Source organism: Lithobates pipiens, unplaced genomic scaffold, assembly GCF_037356315.1.
Source record: "Lithobates pipiens isolate NorthernLeopardFrog02 unplaced genomic scaffold, aLitPip1_a1.2 Scaffold_59, whole genome shotgun sequence".
NCBI lineage: Eukaryota > Metazoa > Chordata > Amphibia > Anura > Ranidae > Lithobates > Lithobates pipiens.
The window spans coordinates 1379771-1400571 of record NW_027507880.1 but is presented as its reverse complement, the minus strand read 5'-3'; the positions used below and the strand labels follow the sequence as shown (position 1 = coordinate 1400571).

At 38.8% G+C, this 20801-nt stretch overlaps 1 protein-coding gene across 1 annotated transcript in view; it reads left to right on the top strand.

The window, feature by feature from the left end:
• Positions 1-20801, top strand: part of LOC143958170 (mannose-binding protein C-like) — a 586186-nt gene that overhangs the window by 501902 nt on the left and 63483 nt on the right. The gene's annotated exons all lie outside the window — the stretch shown is intronic.

Here is a 20801-nt window from a genome sequence, read left to right as displayed (position 1 = left end):
AGGTTCAATAAATACATTTTCATGTGTTTGCATATTTTCAGTTACATTTTGACTTGCTGTTTGATTCACTACACAAATCATTTGTTTTTCAATATTTGCTTACAAGCATTGATTATACATAGATTTCCATAAAACATCATCAGAGACCTGTTTCGATAAACCTGTAAATTCTAATTTACTTTGATCATCTAAAAAATGATCTACAAATTCCATATTAATTTTCTACTCACCAAATATAAAACTTTTCAGTTTTCCCGCTGGACTCGATTTACTTTTGTATGACTGAAATTCTCCGGTCTTTCACAATCAATCGATCGAAGTTCCTCTAGGTTCTTTTCAATCTTTGCAAAGTTTATTTCTGTTCATCACTTCTTTCCCCTCTGATCAAAGGAAGGAAGTTTAAAAAAAAAAAACTTCCGACGTATGATTGACTGCCTGGCTGAGCCAATGTAAAAATATGTAAGTATATATATATATGTCTTACATACGGTATATATTTGGTAAGGCAAACTTGCGATTGTGAGATGAATTTCCTTAATTAGTTCTGAGTCAGTGTAAATCAAAATGTGTGTTTTATTGTATACACTAAAGTAGAAAAATAATACTTACAAAAATAGTACAATGATAAAATTCTAGTATTGTTCATTCGTTTTAAAAGGTATAAAAGAGTTCTTCAAGTTAGACCATGTGTTCTATTGTCTTCCCTTTTACAAAATGGTGGAATAACCCTTTGTATGCTGAAGAATAGCTGAAAGTCTGTGTGCAGAAATAGATGGATGTATTCAGAGGTGAGTGTAGATGCAAAAGGGGGCAGTCTTCCAACTAGCTTTTGCTTATATGAACTCAAAGCTTCTAAATTTGCGCCAAAAGAATAAACCCTCCTTCTATTCAGAAGTGGGGGCTACTTTTCACATCTGGTATTCTTCAGACACAGACTGACCATTCTAATGACAGGAAGTGGGGGAAGGGGAGCCTTAGACTTTAAAAAAAAATATCAGTTACATAGGAAAATGTCTTTAAAAGCATATATAAGATTTACAATATTCATCAAAATCCTGACAAGTTTTAAATGTTTACTTTTTCAGTTTCAGCGTGTCATAATATGGAGATTAATTGATTCAAAGTTTTCTTTCACACAATATGGAGAATTCATATTCTAAATAAAGTATAATAAAGCCAATTGAAATTTTAGATATTAAGAACATAACATACGCTGAGAGATTACTTTATACGATCATAGTTTGCTTTTGCTGATCACTTGCTGAGTAGATCTGTACTCTATATAAGATAGCATTTTGTTGCTTTGACAACTTTGCCCCTCTTTTAGTCTTTTTGATTGTATTAGATTTATTGTATTGAATCTTCCATGATTCTTTAATATTTTGGCTTTGTTACTGTAGTCAAAACTTGTTTTAGCTACTTATTTTTTTTTGTTATAATTAAGCTTTCAATAAACTCGGTAATGTAAAAAAAAAGATCTATACTCAGTCAAAAAAGTTAACAAAAAACAAACAAAAAAATACTAAAACACGGGACTCAAGGACCACTTGTTTTTTTTTTTTTTCTGCTGCTACTTTTCTCTGTTTCTATGTTTCATATAAAAGGAAGCAAAAAAATGTTTTGGTATATTTAACGTGCGCTAATTTTGATATATTTGTGCTCTCTGTGACAGCATATTGCTATGTCAGGACACCTCAGAGTCTAGAGATTTACTTGAATATTGGTTTTACTACATATTTTCTTAAATGGACAAGATTGTTTTCTTACTCTTTACTGCATATTTTCTTAAATGGACAAGATTGTTTTCTTACTTTTCTGATGTAGAGATCTATTTTTTAAGGAAATGCAAATAAAAATATATTCAGCCAAAAAAGCAAGCAGAATGTGTGTGTGTGTATACGTATACAGTAGTACAGTAGATACACTGAACGTTTAGGACCCTCAAGGTGCTGCCTACTCTAATAATTATGATTAATTGATCAACAGTGATAAACATATATATATCTGAAATGTATGTCCTCAAAGAAAAAAATACAATAATGATACTGTAGAGGGGGAGGAGAGAGGGGGTGGGAGCTCACATTATGCATATGACTAGATACTCAAAAATAAAAACCTGTGATAGCTCAACCATCCATTACGGTAGAACATGACTATGACTCCACTAATCTTACAACTGTTATTGAGAAAAAAAAACTGATATCAAAAATTGTAGAAAGCGACATAATAACATCATACATACATAGCATATGAGCTATAAAAACATTTGGTCCATCTCTGGAAAGTTTGGTATGTAGCCACCCAGTGCTACAGAAATGAGGAATACTGTGGAATATGTAGTAGTTGTATCCCCAGGTAAACAATGGCCCATTGAGAGGGTGTAATGTGTCATGTGACATCAGAAGGGGGCGGTGCCACCAGGTAATGTAACTGGGTATTCCTGCCCCTTGCCTATATATGAACTGTCAAAGCAGAGAGGAGACAAATGGCCAGTGGCCTCCCAAGACTTGTAGGGAATCTGAGTAAATGACCCCCATTGTGTCCAGGCTGGTGAAATAAAAGCTTACACCTCTTTGAAGGAAGATTGTTATGTGCCAAACTTTCCTTTCTGGACTTATTTCCAATCACGCAATTACCTGACTAGTTATAAACAGAATTAATGCAATTAATGCAATTAATGCATTACCAGGCCTTTGAACTCTTTTGAATCGATGTGTTTACGAGGTAAACTTGTCCAAAGGGCTACTTCACTATCTTATGCCTGTCTACAACAATAGAAAATGAAAGCACCTCATTGATTGAAGAGTCAATGGGAATCGGCCCTGCGAGCTAACTTCTCTGACAAACAATGGCAACAAGCTTGCATCATGGCACACAAATGCTCCCTTAGCAGCCGCACTCAAGGGACGTCATATAAAATGTTAACTCAGTGGTATGCTGTTTAGGTTAAAGTCAAGAGTTGGTTTCCACAAACATCTGATATTTTCTGGAGATCTGATAATATCTCTAGTTTCCATAAAACACTAAATACTTGGTTAACTTTTAAGTTTTCCGATACCTATAGGAATTTAAATGATCTGGGCATGTGATGTGATTTTAGAAGTCCTGATTTTGATTCTACTATAACCTGAAATAGTGTCTACACAAATTCCCCTGGAAAGCATGTTACACTTTTGGAAAAATTCAGATAATGTATGTTTGTTCTCCTATTTGTTATTTCAACATACAGAACCCCTTTCCTGATACTTACTCCTCTGTACTAATTTTGCTATATTTTACTTTACTACATTATACTTTGTTTTTATGTAGTTCATGGCTTGTTAATATGATGCATTTCTTCTCTCATGTTTTTGTTTTGTTTTTTTCTTGCCTTTAGGAAACTTTGTCCTCAAATAAAATAATAAAAATAAAAAAATACTAAAACACGTGACTCAAGGACCACTTGTTTTTTTTTCTGCCGCTACTTTTCTCTGTTTCTATGTTTTATATAAAAAGAAGGGAAATACATTTTTGGTATATTTAACGTGCCCTCATTTTGATATATTTGTGCTCTCTGTGACAGCATATTGCCATGTCAAGACTCCTCAGAGTCTAGAGATTTACTTGAATATTGGTTTTACTAAATATTTTCTTAAATGGACAAGATTGTTTTCTTACTCTTTACTACATATTTTCTTAAATGGACAAGATTGTTTTCTTACTCTTCTGATGTAGAGATGTATTTTTTAAGGAAATGCAAATAAAAATATATTCAGTCAAAAAAGCAGCAGAATGTGTGTGTGTGTATACGTATACAGTAGATACACTGAACGTTTAGGACCCTCAAGGTGCTGCCTACTCTAATAATTATGATTAATTGATCAACAGTGATAAACATATATATCTGAAATGTATGTCCTCAAAGAAAAAATACAATAATGATAATGTAGATGGGGAGGAGAGAGGGGATGAGAGCTCAGTTATGCATATGACTAGATACACCAAAAAATATATAACCTTTAATAGCACAACAATTTATTACGGTTGAACATGTCTATAGCCGCGTACACACGGGCGGACTGTATGGCCAACTTAGTCCGTCAGACAATCCGACGGACAGTCCGTCCTACTTTCGAATGAACGGACTTGACCACACACGATGAACAAACAGTCCGTTGAAAGCTTGCGCGATGACGTGTACAGCACGTACGACGGGACTAGAAATAGGACGTCCAATACACAGCAATGCAACCTTCCGCCGTGTAAATCCTTTCTGAGCATGCGCCATACTTAGTCCGTCCAACTAGCCTACTCACGAGCGGACTGTCCGCTGAAACCAAAGTTGGACGGACAATATTATGGAAATTTCGAAATACTTAGTCCGCCAGACTGCACGCTGAAAAAGTCCGCTGAAGCCCACACACAAGCGGACTGTCCGCTGAAATGTGTTTCGGCGGACTAAGTTGGACAGACAGTCCACCCGTGTGTACGCGGCTTATGACTCCACTCACCATAAAATCGATATTGAGAAAAAAAACGAACTGATATGAAAAATTTTAGAAAGTGACATCATGCATACATAGCATATGAACTATAAAAACATTTGGTCCATCTCTGGAAAGTTTGGTATGTAGCCACCCAGTGCTACAGAAATGAGGAATACTGTGGAATATGTAGTAGTTGTATCCCCAGGCAAACAATGGCCCATTGAGAGGGTGTAATGTGTCATGTGACATCAGAAGGGGGCGGTGCCAACAGGTGAGATAACTGGGTGTTCCTGCCCCTTGCCTATATAAGAACTGTCAAAGCAGAGAGGAGACAAATGGTCAGTGGCCTCCCAAGTTTTGTCGGGAATCTCAGTAAATGACCCCCATTGTGTGCAGGCTGGTGAAATAAAAGTTTATACCTTTTGAAGGAAGATTGTTATGTGCCAAACTTTCCTTTCTGGTCTTATTTCCAATCACGCAATTACCTGACTAGTTATAAACAGAATGAATGCATTACCAGTCCTTTGAACTCATTTGAATCGATGTGTTTACGAGATAAACCTGTCCAAAGGGCTACTTCACTATCTTATGCCTGTCTACAACAATAGAAAATGAAAGCACCTCATTGATTGAAGAGTCAATGGGAATTGGACCTGCGAGCTAACTTCTCTGACAAACAATGGCAACGAGCTTGCATCATGGCACACAAATGCTTCCTTAGCAGCCACACTCAAGGGACGTCATATAAAATGTTAACCCAGTGGTATGCTGTTTAGGTAAAGTCAAGAGTTGGTTTCCACAAACATCTGATATTTGCTGGAGATCTGATAATATCTCTAGTTTCCATAAAACATGAAATACTTGGTTTACTTTTAAGTTTTCCGATACCTATACTAATTTAAAAGATCTATGCACGTGATATGATTTTAGAAGTCCTGATTTTGATTTTGATTCTACTATCACCTTAAATAGTGTCTACACAAATTCCCCTGGAAAGCATGTTACACTTTTGGAAAGATTCAAATAATGAATGTTGGTTCTCCTATGTTATATCAACATACAGAACCCCTTTCCTGATACTTACTCCTCCATACTAATTTTGCTATATTTTACTTTACTACATTATACTTTATTTTTATGTAGTTCATGGCTTGTTAATATGATGCATTTCTTCTCTCATGTTTGTTTTTTTTTTTTCTCTCCTTTAGGAAACTTCGATATTACGCTGAGAGAATACTTTATACGATCATAGTTGGCTTTTGTTGATCACTTGCTGTGATGAGCTGTACTCTATATAAGATAGCATTTTGTTGTTTTGACAACTTTGCCCCTCTTTTAGTAATTTTGATTGTATTGCATTGATTGTATTGAATCTTTCATGATTCTTTAATATTTTGGCTTTGTTACCGTAGTCAAAACTTGTCTGAGCTACTTAATTTTTTTTGTTGTAATGTGAAAAAAAGATCTACACTCAGTCAAAAAACTTACAAACAAATAACAAACAAAAAAAAATACTAAAACACGGGACTCAAGGACTACTTGTTTTTTAATCTGCCGCCACTTTTCTCTGTTTCTATGTTTCATATAAAACTAAGCAAAATAAATTTTTGATATATATAATGTGCCCTCATTTTGATATATTTGTGCTCTCTGTGACAGCATATTGCCATGTCAGGACACATGAGTGCTCCTCTGAGTCTAGAGATGCACTTGAATATTGATTTTACTACATATTTTCTTAAATGGACAAGATTGTTTTCTTACGTTTCTGATGTAGAGATGTATTGTTTAAGGAAATGCAAATAAAAAATATATTCAGCATAAAAGGAAGCAACATATATGTGTGTGTATAGATATACAGTAGATACACTGAAAGTTTAGGTTGAAGGCAGGGCATTCAACCATTTGTTTGGCCTGCCTAACGACCACAATGCACAGTGCATTGAAAGACCTGATTGGCTGAAACAATGAGGGCTTTGCCCAATCAGGGCACCAAGCACTGTCAGAGCCATGATTGGATGCTGTCATGATGACTCTGTCCAATCATGGCTCACTGCTGTTAGTTCCATCCCACACTATAAAATTATTCTTTCAATAGCGGCCATTTTCAATGTGATATCAGCATGGAGAGAAATAGAACAGGACTCTGTTCAGCGCTACTAGACAGTTAGTGTGCTATAGTGTGCTATTCTGATTCTATTGTCAGTGTAGAATATCAGTTTAGTGTGAATCTAAGTATGGTTCAGTGTATTGCGACCATTCATCTTTACATCAGTGTGACTGTAGGGATAGTTCAGTCAGTGTGAGTGTAGTGCGACCACCATTTATCTTTACATTAGTGTGACTGTAGGGATAGTTTAGTCATTGTGAGTGCAGTAACCATTTAACACAGTATATTTCATTGCATTACTGCAATTTTGTCTATATTTCAGTTAGCTAAATGCCGTTTAACGCATTACATTTCTGTACATTACTGCAAGTTTAACGCTGTATATTTCAGTGCATTATTTTCAGTTTAACGCAGTACAGTTCATTGCATTACTGTAAGCTTAGCACCATATATTTCAGTGCGTTAGGTTCTCCAGAGGGCTGTCAAAGAGTACATGTGTGAGTATGGCACAAAGACAGGCTCAGGCCTGCTATGCTTTTTTCCGCATGCCAATGGCTGCTCATAAAGGATGCATGCACTGTACTGTCACAATATGAGGAGTCCACAAGGATGGTTAGCTGTGACAATGCATGCATCAGTAACATAATCCCTGTTTGTGTGTTGGTCATTAGAGGAGTGGTAGAGAAGTGATACATTTCACAATTTTTATAGTTCTCGTTGCCCAGCTGTCAGCTTCCACATCACATTGTCAGTGTCTGCATCACATGGTGGACGATTATCTAAGGGAGAAAACACAGATGGAGAGCTTTCCAGATGACAATCAACTGGCTTACTGGGTCATGATAATAGACCACTGGCCAGAGATTGCCCAGTATGCAATTGAACTGCTCGGCTGCCTTGCGTCCAGCGTGCTTTCCGAATGGGCATTCTGTGCAAATGGAGATTTTGTTACTGATAATAGAATGTGTCTTTCCACAGACTCAGTGGACCGTCTGATATTTATCAAAATTAATCAGTCCTGGATTACCAGCAGTTATGAAGCCCCTGACGTCAATGTCGCTGATAAAGTGTTTTTGGGATGTGAAATCTCTGCAGGACTTTTAGGCTGCCTAGCATGGTGGGTGTTGATTTAATCTGGAAGAATGTTTTTGGTGTAGGTTTCATGGGCACAATTAACACCCAAAGAAAGACCAATTTTTCTGCACCTGAAAGGTGCATATCATTAAAATTTTTGACAGCAAGGCCAATTATTGCTTTCATCAAGAGCACCTCTATAGGGTTATGATATGAAGGTGCCAACAACACCCAAAGACTAACTTTTCCGCACCTGTTTGACAGGTGCATATGATTTTATTTTTGACAGCAAGTCCAATTCTTGCTTTCATCAAGAGTACCTCTATAGGGTTATGGTGTGAAGATGCCAACGACACCCAAAGACCAATTTTTCCACACCTGTTTGCAGTTTTTGAAAGAAAAGCCAGGCACTTTTGATTTTTTGGGTTTCATAAACTTCAATGGGGTTCATTATTCAGTTCAGAACTTTTGCGATGTTCGAAAGTTCTGGTGCAAACCAAACTGGGGGTTGTTCGGCACCCATCCCTATTTGTGACTACCTTCCCTCTTCCAATAGGAAGGGAGATATGGTCAGGGAACCTACCTCGTTTGAATCAATCTGTTTGACTGGCAACCAGATCAAGAAAACTACCTCTACGATGTATTCTTGTCTCCAATCAGATACTGCAGATTCAGCCAGATTCAGAACCCAATGGGAATCTGCTCTCCAAATGCACTTCTCAAACCCACAGTGGGAGAGTAAATGTATTCTAGCATACTCAATTAGAATAAGATTGCAAGAAAATTCCTACAAATTGTTACCACAGTGGTACGCAACACCAGTGAAGGTGAAAAAATTGTACCCGGAGACTTCTGATCTGTGCTGGAGATGCGGAGAGGTTAGAGAAGACATGCTGCACATCTGGTGGGAGTGTCCTAAAATAGCTTCCTATTGGAGTAAAATCTGTGAACTAATTCTTTACATCTGGCGCTATACCTATATATGAAAATATATGTTACCAAAAACTTAATAGTGTACTAAATTAAAAGTGTTATATCAAACTGGTGTGTAAGTGCCAATGTGCAATAAATAATTCTAGTATTGAAATAAAAATATAAATATATGAACTATAAACGAAAAAGTATGTGTATAGAATATTTGTCGCGTTGGTAAGTATTTGCCAGCGTGCTGGCTATAAAATGTAAGATTAGCTTGGGTGCAATGGAAAACCTGAAATAGTGATCACTTCTTAAACTCTAGAACATGTAAATACCTTAAACTTGTCAACTGCTTAATATATTAGTGATCAATTGGATAAGAATTATACAAATAAAATATGAACCGCAAAAAAATATAACCCAGTAATTGGATTTAGAGTGCACAAATGTGACAATAAGGTCTATGCATGCAGTAATAAAATGTACAAAAAATATATGATAAATATCAGTACATCAAGTGAAACATGCCAAATATTGGGACTGAAAAAATAAAAATAAAAATTGTTTTTCAAAAATAAAAATGAAAATAAAAATAAATATAAATAAAAAAAAAAAAAAAAAAAAAAAAAAAAATGAAAAAAAAAAAAAAAAAAATTATAAAATTATAAAAAAAAAAAAAAAATAAAAAAATAAAAAAATATAAAAAATATAAAAATAAAAATTAAATATTGGTCCCGGAAAAAGTCTAAAAATATAAAAGATAAAAAGTAGACAAGCAAGAAGTCTCTAGTGCAGTGCAATTAGTGGGGGATTTCCCGTGGGTGAAGGAAGGGATGTGATGGATCCAAACTATTCTTCATTCTTCAATGTGCCCTTCCTTGATTACTATTTTTCTATTTACTATTGTAAATTTGCTGATTTTTATAGTCCAATACATCCCTCCGGAATTTTTTCTGCTTTTTTTGTTGGACTTCTTTGTCATATTTCTTGATTGCTTCTTGTAGATTTTTTTCTTTCTCCTTATATTCAGTTGTCTCTTTATAAGGTGACAGTTGTTCTTTAATGTGTGAAATCTCTACTTCAATATTTTTAAGTTTGACTTGTCTTCTTAGTACAATCTTTTGTAATAGCATAGTTTCACTTTCATTGAAAAATTTAAACCAGTCTTCCATTAAATGTTTATCGTTAAGGGCATCATTGGGGGAAGGGAAGGAATAAGAAAAATATAGAAATGGCCTTCTTCACAGGTTTCAACAGACATCATAAACAAATAGAAAAGATCATAAAAAAACATTGGCCAATCCTAAAAACGGACGAAACGCTAAAGAAATTATTACCCAATAATCCTGCGTTTATTTATAAGAAGGCCCCTAATCTAAGAAATAAATTGGTTAAAAACACGATCGACCCCCCACGACATATAACAATTAGTAAACATCTAAAAGGTTTTTTTAAGTGTGGACAATGTCTTCCATGTAGCAAAAGCAAAAAAACCCAAAGGAAAACCACTAAATTCATGTCAGTTACCAATGGAAGGACATTCCCCATAAAAGAATTGATCTCCTGTAAAAGCACGCATGTGACATACATCATAGAATGTCCATGCCGCAAACAATATGTAGGAAGAACAACACGAGAACTACATATAAGAATTGGTGAACACATTAAAAACATTAGGAAGGGATATGACAAACACAGTGTCTCGCGGCATTTTAGGGATTTTCACAACCAAGATCCCAACCAAATGATTTTTTATGCCATTGACAAAGTGAAGGGACACTGGAGAGGTGAAGACATGACTAAGAAGATTTCACAGAATGAAACAAAGTGGATTTTTAATTTAGAAAGTTTACATCCAGCAGGAATGAATATAGACCTGGATTTGAACTGTTTTATAACCAATTTTTAATTTTAATTTTTATTTTAATATAATAGTTTTACATAAAAAATATAATTCTTCCCACACTTCAATTCTTAATTTCTAATTTTTAATTTTTCAACAATTTATCTAGAAGGAACGCAATCCTATTTACACGATTACCAAAGATAATATATTATTCAGTGCCGAATTCCTGATCGAATATAGTTTATAGCATCTGGGGTCGAATGCTGCCTATCAACTAATAATGTTAATATCGCACGAATACAATTTCATTTGTATTACCGTTGAAGAAATAAGTATAGATGTTTGTAGGTTGAATTTCTGGTTGAATGCAAACTACAGCACTGAGGGTCGAATGTTACCTATTCAACTAATGAACACCCCAACCCATTACTCCAAAAAGAAAAATAGTAATCAAGGAAGGGCACATTTAGCCTTGAAATATTCCTCTCTTCTGTACACATACACTCACGTAGCCAGGAAACCAAAATATCCTACATTAAGTTAAATTTATTAAAAATTATTTATTTCATCTTAATCCAATCCCACAATTTTAACTTTTTAATTTTTATATTGTATATTTTATTCTTATCTTCCACCCCATTTTTTCAGCTATTTTATTCATTACACACACATGTTTTTATTATACTTTCTCTTTCCCTCCGTATTACACAATTAAATCCAAATTTTATCCGCCCAAATTTTATCCGTCCAAAGCCTCTATCGTTTTATGATCGGTTAGTAATTCTTTTATAACACAGTTTGTCTATTGTTAATGTCACTTATTTTTATATTTTTATGTTTTTTTCAGTAATTTCTATTTGTAACTTCATATGTATTATATTCATGCGTAATTTAAATTTGGTTTTAGTAAGCAGCATAATCACATACTAGTAAACTAGCAGACATATATAGCTCTGCATGAAAAACCTTCGGTGGGTCAAACGGCAGAACACTGCATAGGATGGTAATAGGAACACAATCACCACCGCGCTTTATTAGACATAAGGGCATTCCCACAATTAAAATGGCGGCGGTTGTCCGCGCATGCGCGATAGGTGCATTGTGTCCTATATAAAGCGTGAGGTGTGTAAAGATGGCCGCTCCGGATGACGTCCCAGTGACGAAACGCGTAGGGTGTGGCCTATCGAATACACACTTCCATTACAGACGGCGGGGAAGCCGAACGGAACGCTCCCAGCTCCATTACAGACGGCGGGGAAGCCGAACGGAACGCTCCCAGCAGCTTCCATACCTTTCACATTGCATCCTTTATACTGTATCCATTCATGCTATTACTCCTACCAAAAGTGTGAGTAGTTTTAAGTATCTTCTTAAATAAATTGATTTATACGGTATCACACTATGGATGGTCCTCTCTTTTAATATATATATACTGTGGCACACTCCACCTGGAAATAACGAGGGATCCTCAGCAGCCCATTTTGAAGCAAGCCAGAGAGCGACACAGTAGCTCATACTGTGGAGGCTGATCCACCCCGGACGGGGTTATTTTTCTGGTGAGAGTACAACCTAGAAGTGTCCACAATGCATGAAGAATAGTTTGGATCCATCACATCCCTTCCTTCACCCACGGGAAATCCCCCACTAATTGCACTGCACTAGAGACTTCTTGCTTGTCTACTTTTTATCTTTTATATTTTTAGACTTTTTCCGGGACAAATATTTAATTTTTATTTTTATTTATTTATTTTTATTTATTTATTTATTTATTTTTTTTTATATTTTTTTTTATTTTTTTTTTTTTTTTTTTTTTATTTATATTTATTTTTATTTTCATTTTTATTTTTGAAAAACAATTTTTATTTTTATTTTTTCAGTCCCAATATTTGGCATGTTTCACTTGATGTACTGATATTTATCATATATTTTTTGTACATTTTATTACTGCATGCATAGACCTTATTGTCACATCTGTGCACTCTAAATCCAATTACTGGGTTATATTTTTTTGCGGTTCATATTTTATTTGTATAATTCTTATCCAATTGATCACTAATATATTAAGCAGTTCACAAGTTTAAGGTATTTACATGTTCTAGAGTTTAAGAAGTGATCACTATTTCAGGTTTTCCATTGCACTCAAGCTAATCTTACATTTTATAGCCAGCACGCTGGCAAATACTTACCAACGCGACAAATATTCTATACACATACTTTTTCGTTTCTAGTTCATATATTTATATTTTTATTTCAATACTAGAATTATTTATTGCACATTGGCACTTACACACCAGTTTGATATAACACTTTTAATTTAGTACACTATTAAGTTTTTGGCAACACATATTTTCATATATAGGTATAGCGCCAGATCTATTCATAGTACTCCCCATCTAACATTCTCCACCCCACCAGGTGGATAGTAATAGAGGCAGCTCTTACCTATTTTTTCCTTCCCCTATATATATTTTTTATCTACCCTGTATTTTTTACATAAGTTCCATAGCGCAACCTACTACCTTTATTCTTTAATTCTTTACATCACTGGCACTAAGATTAAGTTCACCCAAGCATGTTGTCTCTTGCACATCTCTAATTAAACTCTAGATAGATATAAGCGATCTCTGACTTGACACCTCCTGAATGCTGCAAAAGCTTTGATCCCTAAATACTGGAAATTGTCAAAAGTACACTCATTAGGAGAATGGGCACGCACAGTAAATCATATTTCCGAAATAGAAGAAACGCTTGCTATAGCTGATGAAACTTCTGACAAATTTCCACAAAACATGGTCCACCAGGTTTCAATTATTTATTTTTATCTGTTTACTTTCCATCTCGATCTTATACTATTTTTCTTTAAATTCTATTTCTTCCCTGCTACAAATGGAGTCCTTTGCTTCCTTCGTACAGTAGTGGACTTTATTTAATTTATCAAAGATTTGTAAATCTTAAAGATAAATGCGAAAAGACTGTTATTGTTGATATTTTCCTGCTACATCTTTTATCGATATTATGTTCAATTTGTATTAAACTTTACAGATGTCGATGTATTCTGTTGATATAATAGTTTTACATGTTATTTAACCAGTTCCCGACCAGCGCACACCGATGTACGTTGGCAGAATGGCACGGGCAGGCATATTGGTGTACAGGTATGTCCAATCTTTAATGCCGGCCGGCCATCGCGAGTGCACCGCTGGTTGGGGTGCCCGCGTGCTGGTCGGAACCCCCGTGAGTCCGGTCGCGAGTCCCACAGACTGGATCCCCGCGGGCATACCCACGATCATCTCACGGGGCGGCTGAACGGAGAGATGCCATTGTAAACAAAATCTCCCCATTCTGCCTAGCAACCAGGGAGGCTGATCTCTGCTCCATGTGATTGGAGCAGAGATCAGTGTTCACTAAATGAAAGCCCAGCCCCCAACAGTTAGTAACACACCCCTAGGAACACTTAACCCCTACACTGCCACCCACTGGTTAACCCCTTCACTGCCAGTGTCATTTACATAGGAATCAGTGCATTTGTATAGCAGTGATTGCTGTATAAATGACAATGGTCCCAAAAATGTTTCAAAAATGTCCGATGTGTCTTCCATAATGTCACAGTCACAATAAAAATTGCTGATCACCACTATTACTAGTAAAAAAAAATATTAATAAAAATGCCATAAAACTATCCCCTATTTTGTAAACGCTATAACTTTTGCGCAAACCAATCAATAATCTCTTATTGCGATTTTTTTTACCAAAAATATGTAGAAGAATATGTATCGGCCTAAACTAAGGGAACATTTTTTTATATATATATATTTTTGGGGGATATTTATTATAACAAAAAGTAAAAAATAATGCGTTTTTTTTTTCGAAATTGTCGCTTTATTTTAGTTTATAGTGCAAAAAATAAAAACCACAGGGGTGATCAAATACCACCAAAAGAAAGCTCTATTTGTGGGGAAAAAAGGACGTCAACTTTGTTTGGGAGCCACGTCGCACAACCACACAATTGTCAGTTAAAGTGACACAGTGCCGAATTGCAAAAAGTGGTCTGGTCTTTGGCCAGCAAAATGGTCCGGGGCTGAAGTGGTTAACTATGTTCAAAAAAACTTTTATTGCTAGAAAAAACTACATATAGCACATTTACGGCATGGGAAAAAGCCTTTTAGTCTTTGAAAGTGGTGACAAATGAAAAATTATGATCTTTCTTAGCTGCTTTGGGCCTCCCTGTACCATCCAAAATAGCAGCCTATCCATATTTCCCACTTCTATTATGGTCCCATTCAATTCTTCAGATCTGTACCAAAAAATAATCTTTATTGGTACAATTCCGCCTCAAATGGATGTACACAGGCAGGGTGGACAGGGATATCCTGCTTAAATCTCCAGCTTTTAGCCACGTGGGATGATGACAACTCCCCTGTCCTATATAGCCGTTTCAATCTGTATTTTTAAAGTACATGGAAGTAACTAAAGATCCCTCTCTAATCTCAATATTAAGATATAGAAAATGGATTTTAGTTTGACTAGTCTCATATTGCCAGGAACTACTCAAAGATTTGGTATTGAGCTGCTCCATAAACATTTCCAAAGAGCTTAGGTCACAGTCCAATAGGAGGAGGACGTCATCTATATACCTCCTCCAGAGTCCAGCTCTGGCTCCTGTTGGTATAGATGATGTCCTCCTCCCACTTAGCCATAAATAGGTTTGCCATGCTCAGGGCAAACTTAGCGCCCATGGTGACTGCCCTATTTTGCCAATACAAGGAGCCACCAAACCAAAAATAATTATCAGACATGGCAAACCTAAGTAGACTCAACACAAAATCCCTTTGGGTGGGTAAAAGGTTAATGTCCCTTTTCAGGAACATATTCACTGCTTCAAATCCATCTTGATGTGATATAATAGTGTAGAGAGAAGCAACATCAGCCATAGCCATAATGTAATAACTTGAGCAGAATCCTTTAAAAAGGATGGAGTTTGTGAGACTAGGGGCTGTAGAAAACCATTAATATACTTCCCAATTCTTGAAGTAACAGAGTTCAAACTGCTAATTATGGGCCTCCCCAGTGGGTTAGCTTAATTTTTGTGGACTTTGGGAAGGTAATAAATGATTGGTACTCTTGGTGCTATTGGTATCAAAAAAGCCTTCTCTTTTTCTGTGAGTAAGTTATCCCTACAATCTTGAATCAATGATTTTGGTCAATTCTTTTTTATATTTGGTGGTTGGATTGTTGTGCAACGGTATGTAATTATCAGTATCAGAAAGAATTCTGTTCATTTCACCCACATAAGCTGTTCTGTCTAACAAAACAATCCCATCAATGTTATCGGTAGGGAAGACTATGATGTCCTCTCTACCAGGGATGATCTTTATGTTCGAGTCAAACTCATGTTGGACTCGAACATTGGCTGTTCGCCAGTTCGCCAAACAGCGAACAATTTTGTGTGTTCGCAGCAAATTCGAAAGCCGCGGAACACCCTTTAAAAGTCTATGGGAGAAATCAAAAGTACTAATTTTAAAGGCTTATATGCATGGTATTGTCAAAAAAAGTATTTGGGGACCTGGGTCCTGCCCCAGGGGACATATATCAATGCAGAAAAATGTTTTAAAAAACGCTGTTTTTTTCGGGAGCAGGGATTTTAATAATGCTTAAAGTGAAAAAATAAAAGGGTAATATCCGTTTACATTTTGTACCTGGGGGGTGTCTATAGTATGCCTGTAAAGGGGCACATGTTTCCCGTGTTTAGAACAGTCTGACAGCAAAATGACATTTCTACAGGAAAAAGGTCATTCAAAACTACTTGCGGCTATAATGAATTGTCAGTCCGCAATACACATAAAAGTTCATTGATAAAAATGGCATGGGGATTTCCCCGCAGGGGTACCCTGAACCAATTTTTTTTTTTAAATGCATTGGGGTCCCCCTAAATTCCATACCAGGTCCTTCAGGTCTAGTATGGATATTAAGGGGTTCCCCGCACCAACATTTTTTAAAAAAATGGCCCGGGGTCCCCCCAAAAAATCACATACCAGACCCTTATCCGACCACGCAACCTGGCAGATGGCAGGAAAAGAGGGGGGAAGAGAAATAGCCCCCCCTCCTGAACTAAACCAGGCCACATGCCCTCAACATTGGGAGAGTGCTTTGAGGTAGCCCCTCAAAGCACCTTGTCCCCATGTTGATGAGGAGAAGGGCCTCATTCACAAAACCCTTGCCCGGTGGTTGTGAGGGTCTGCGGGCAGGGGGCTTATTGGAATCTGGAAGCCCCCTTTAACAAGGGGACCCCCAGATCTCACCCCCCCCCCCGTGTGAATTGTGTGAATTAGTAAACACATAATCCCTTTGGGTGGGTAAAAAGTTATTGTCCCTTTTCAGGAACATATTCACTGCTTCAAATCCATCTTGATGTGATATAATAGTGTAGAGAGAAGCAATATCAGCCATAGCCATAATGTAATAACTTGAGCAGCATCCTTTAAAAAGGATGGAGTTTGTGAGACTAGGAGCTGTAGAAAACCATTAATATACTTCCCAATTCTTGAAGTAACAGAGTCCAAACTGCTAATTATGGGCCTCCCCGGTGGGTTAGCTTAATTTTTGTGGACTTTGGGAAGGTAATAAATGATTGGTACTCTTGGTGCTATTGGTATTAAAAAAGCCTTCTCTTCTTCTGTGAGTAAGTTATCCCTACAATCTTGAATCAATGATTTTGGTCAATTCTTTTTTATATTTGGTGGTTGGATTGTTGTGCAAAGGTATGTAAGCATCAGTATCAGAAAGAATTCTGTTCATTTGACCCACATAAGCTGTTCTGTCTAACACAACAATCCTACCAACCTTATCGGTAGGGCGGACTATGATGTCCTCTCTACGAGGGGTGATCTTTACGTTCGAGTTGAACACATGTTCGACTCGAACATTGGCTGTACGCCAGTTTGCCGAACAGCGAACAATTTTGTGTGTTCGCGGCAAATTCAAAAGCCGCGGAACACCCTTTAAAAGTCTATGGGAGAAATCAAAAGTACTAATAAGAGGACCCCTAGATCCCACCCCCGTGTGAATTGTGTGAATTAGTAATGGTGTGTGCCCCTACCATTTCACAAAAAAAGTGACAAAAAGGTTAAAAAACACAATGGGGCAGGACCCAGGTCCCCAAGCACTTTTTATGACAATACCATGCATATAAGCCTTTAAAATTAGCACTTTTGATTATTCATGTTCGTGTCCCATAGTATTAAATGATGTTTGCGTGTTCAAACTAATTTTTTGCTGGGTGTGACCGAAAGTCGGCGGTAGCGGACGTGTTGTGCCTGGGCTCCAACCCAACCGCCGCCTAATCCACCGCCATCGGAGTGATCTTTGCGGGGAGAGAGCCTTAGACTCTCCCCAGTGAGTACCGGACCCTTCCTGCTCCATCCCGGGGGGTTTCCTGCCTCTTCCGCTGGCCGCTCGAGTCCTGTTCAGGCTCGTGGCCAGCCTCCTGCTATCAGAGCCCCGCCGCCATCTTGGGGCCTACCGCTTCCCCGGACCTCCGCGCTGCCCCCTGTGCTCTGTGGCGCAGCTGACGCCTCCATACAGCCGACCGGGAAGAGGCCCACCCCCGGAGGGGATGCGGAGCATTTACGGACGCACCAGACCGCACCGAGGCCTACTGCGGAGCCCCACACACCCACGGCCGGCCGCCATCTTTGGCCTCAGGCCTGTCAGGCCTACCTTATCAACGGAGGTGCTGGAAGCCCCTGAAGAGGCGGATCGCTTACAACGCCGCACCCCACCTGTAGTGAAGCCTGTCGGGGGGCCCTGGAGGATTCCGGACCGTTCTTCCCTGCTGCTCTCAACCCCCTGCCCGGATTCATCAGTCTCCAGCACAGTGCTCCTGCCTTCTAGCCAGGTACTCTATTGCTTCCACCCCTCTTTATCTCCCCTGTGCCCCTGGCCTCCCCCAACGTTCACCTGGGCTGATTTCTCTGCCCCCATCCCTCCCTATACTGCCCGTGCCTCTCCTACCCCCCCTCCCACCCCTGTGCCAGCCTGGCCAGGCCTACTGACTATCAGAAAATGTGAGTCCCCCTGCCATGACAACCATGTCCTCACCCCCGCCTTCCCAAGACTCCTGTTAAACGTTTTGCAGATTTACTACCTCCGGGAGTCGCATCCTCACCCATTCAGCCTAGCCGTGCACCCCATGGGGAAAATAGGAGACCAAAGAAAGTCCTACGCTTCTGCACTTCTCCTCCAATCTTCATCCACCATGGACCGCTATCGACACAAACCCGTCCCCTCCTCCCAATCTGAGGGAGACCCTACACCGGACCCTCACACTCGCCACAAACCAGATTTGGGCACTCCGTATGCCCTCTCGCCCACCCTAGACCAGGGTTCACCCGCCTTGCTGACAGCAGATGTCCCAGACGCTAAACTCCAATCCTTGCTCAAAGCTATCACTCACTCCATAACTCAAGAAGTTGGGAAACTTGCCAAGGAGTTGAGAGGGGAGATCAATCAATTAGGCTGTCAAACAGACACCCTGGAGACTAAATTTGATGAACTGGTTCAGTATGTCCAAGTTTTGGAGGAAGACAATGCCGCCGTTAAGCACTCTGTTTCCCAACTCCAATCACAACAGGAGAACCTCAAAAACCATGAACGCAGACAGAACCTATGAATCAGAGGCATCCCTGAAGCGGTAGAAGACAGAGATCTCCACTCCCACCTTTTGAGCTTGTTTAATGTGGTGGCCCCTCAGATCCTGGATATTGATTGGCGCTTAGACAGGGCACACAGGTCTCTGGCACCCAAACCCCCAGCGGGAGCTAACCCAAGGGACGTGGTGGTTCGGTTCCACTACTTTGATAGCAAGGAAGCTCTTACACTCGCTACTCGTAACCAACCCAGGCTGGACTTTAAAGGAGCCAAGATCCAAATATTTAATGATCTCTCGCCCATTACTTTAGCGAGATGAAGGAGCCTCCGCCCACTGACGCTTCATCTCCAAACCCACAAGATTCTGTACAGATGGGGTTTCCCCTTTCGCCTCTCAGTGACCCGAGAAGGCACGCAATTCTCTCTTCGAGATCTACATGAAAGCGATGCCTTCCTGCACAGCCTTGGCCTGCCTCCTCTTCCAGATGAGGAGCCTACACCGCTTCCCTCTACTCCTAGGCCGTCTGCACTTCCAGCCCGGATTTGGACCCCAGTTCAACCAAAGCCTTCTAGATCAAAACCTCACCCCTCAAAGGAGACCGTCCTTCAGACCCCCAACTTGAGGGGAACCGCATCGGAACACAGCTGAGTTTACCTACCCCCTTTGGGGCTTTGTTGGACCTTCCATGGCGCAGTTTTTGGCCGTAATACCATGGTGGATTCCCCCTACCTATACCCCGACACCCACGGGGTGCACCGTTCATTGTTCACTGTTTACAGTTCTACTATGTTACTTATTGACTGTTATTTTTTCTTCCTGAACAGCTGCTCGGTTCTTTTCATAGGCTGGCTGAACTAGATTTTTTGGCTATGGAAGGCGGGGTGCGGCCTCTTGGCCCCCCTCCCCCATACTAGGTGGTCTTCATGACCCCCGCTCTGGCCCTAGGCTCAGACCTGGGCTTTCTGGAGGTTATTTTTCTCCAGGTTTCTCTTCGGATGTCATCTACATTTTTGTTTTTTTGTTTTTTGTTGTCCATGCAGTCCCTCCATGGACTGCTTTTTTTGCCTTTTTGTTTTTTACCTACAGCTCTTCTCCAGTGCTTCACATATCCCTGTGACTCTACTCAAGTTTACATTTTGTCTTTTATGGAAGTTTATATTGTTATGGCCTCGGTTTCCTTTTTTTTCTTGGTGACCAATAGCCGCTATTTTTTGATAATTGTCGCTGTCTATATTGCCATTATACTAATGATCTCCAGAGTGTCAGGCTTTCTTTTTTTTTCTTATTTCGTTTTTTTTTTCTTGCTTCTTATTCCCTACAACATGGGATCCTATACCCACTGAATGTTCTGTAATTCCACATATGCTCTATCATCAGTTTAATTTGTTATGTCGCTGAAATTTTTTACGAGTAATGTGAAAAGTTTAAACTCTGTTTGGAGGAGGTGATTGGCTCTGAAAGAGTTTAAAGCTTCTAAGGCTGACATGATACTGATCCAAGAGAGTCCTGGGGGCTCCCTTAAATTCGCCAGCAAAACTTTTACGAACCTCTTTTTTGGCTTTGGATCCATCTGGTAAGGCAGGTGTGGCGGTCCTGATCATTCGCTCCTGTCCGTTGCAAGTTAAGTCTTCATACCTGGACCCCCAGGGCAGATTTATTATTCTGGATTGTACATTTCAGTCTCAATCTCTCACGATCCTTAACGTATACACTCCCAATTCTGGTCAGGTTCACTTCCTT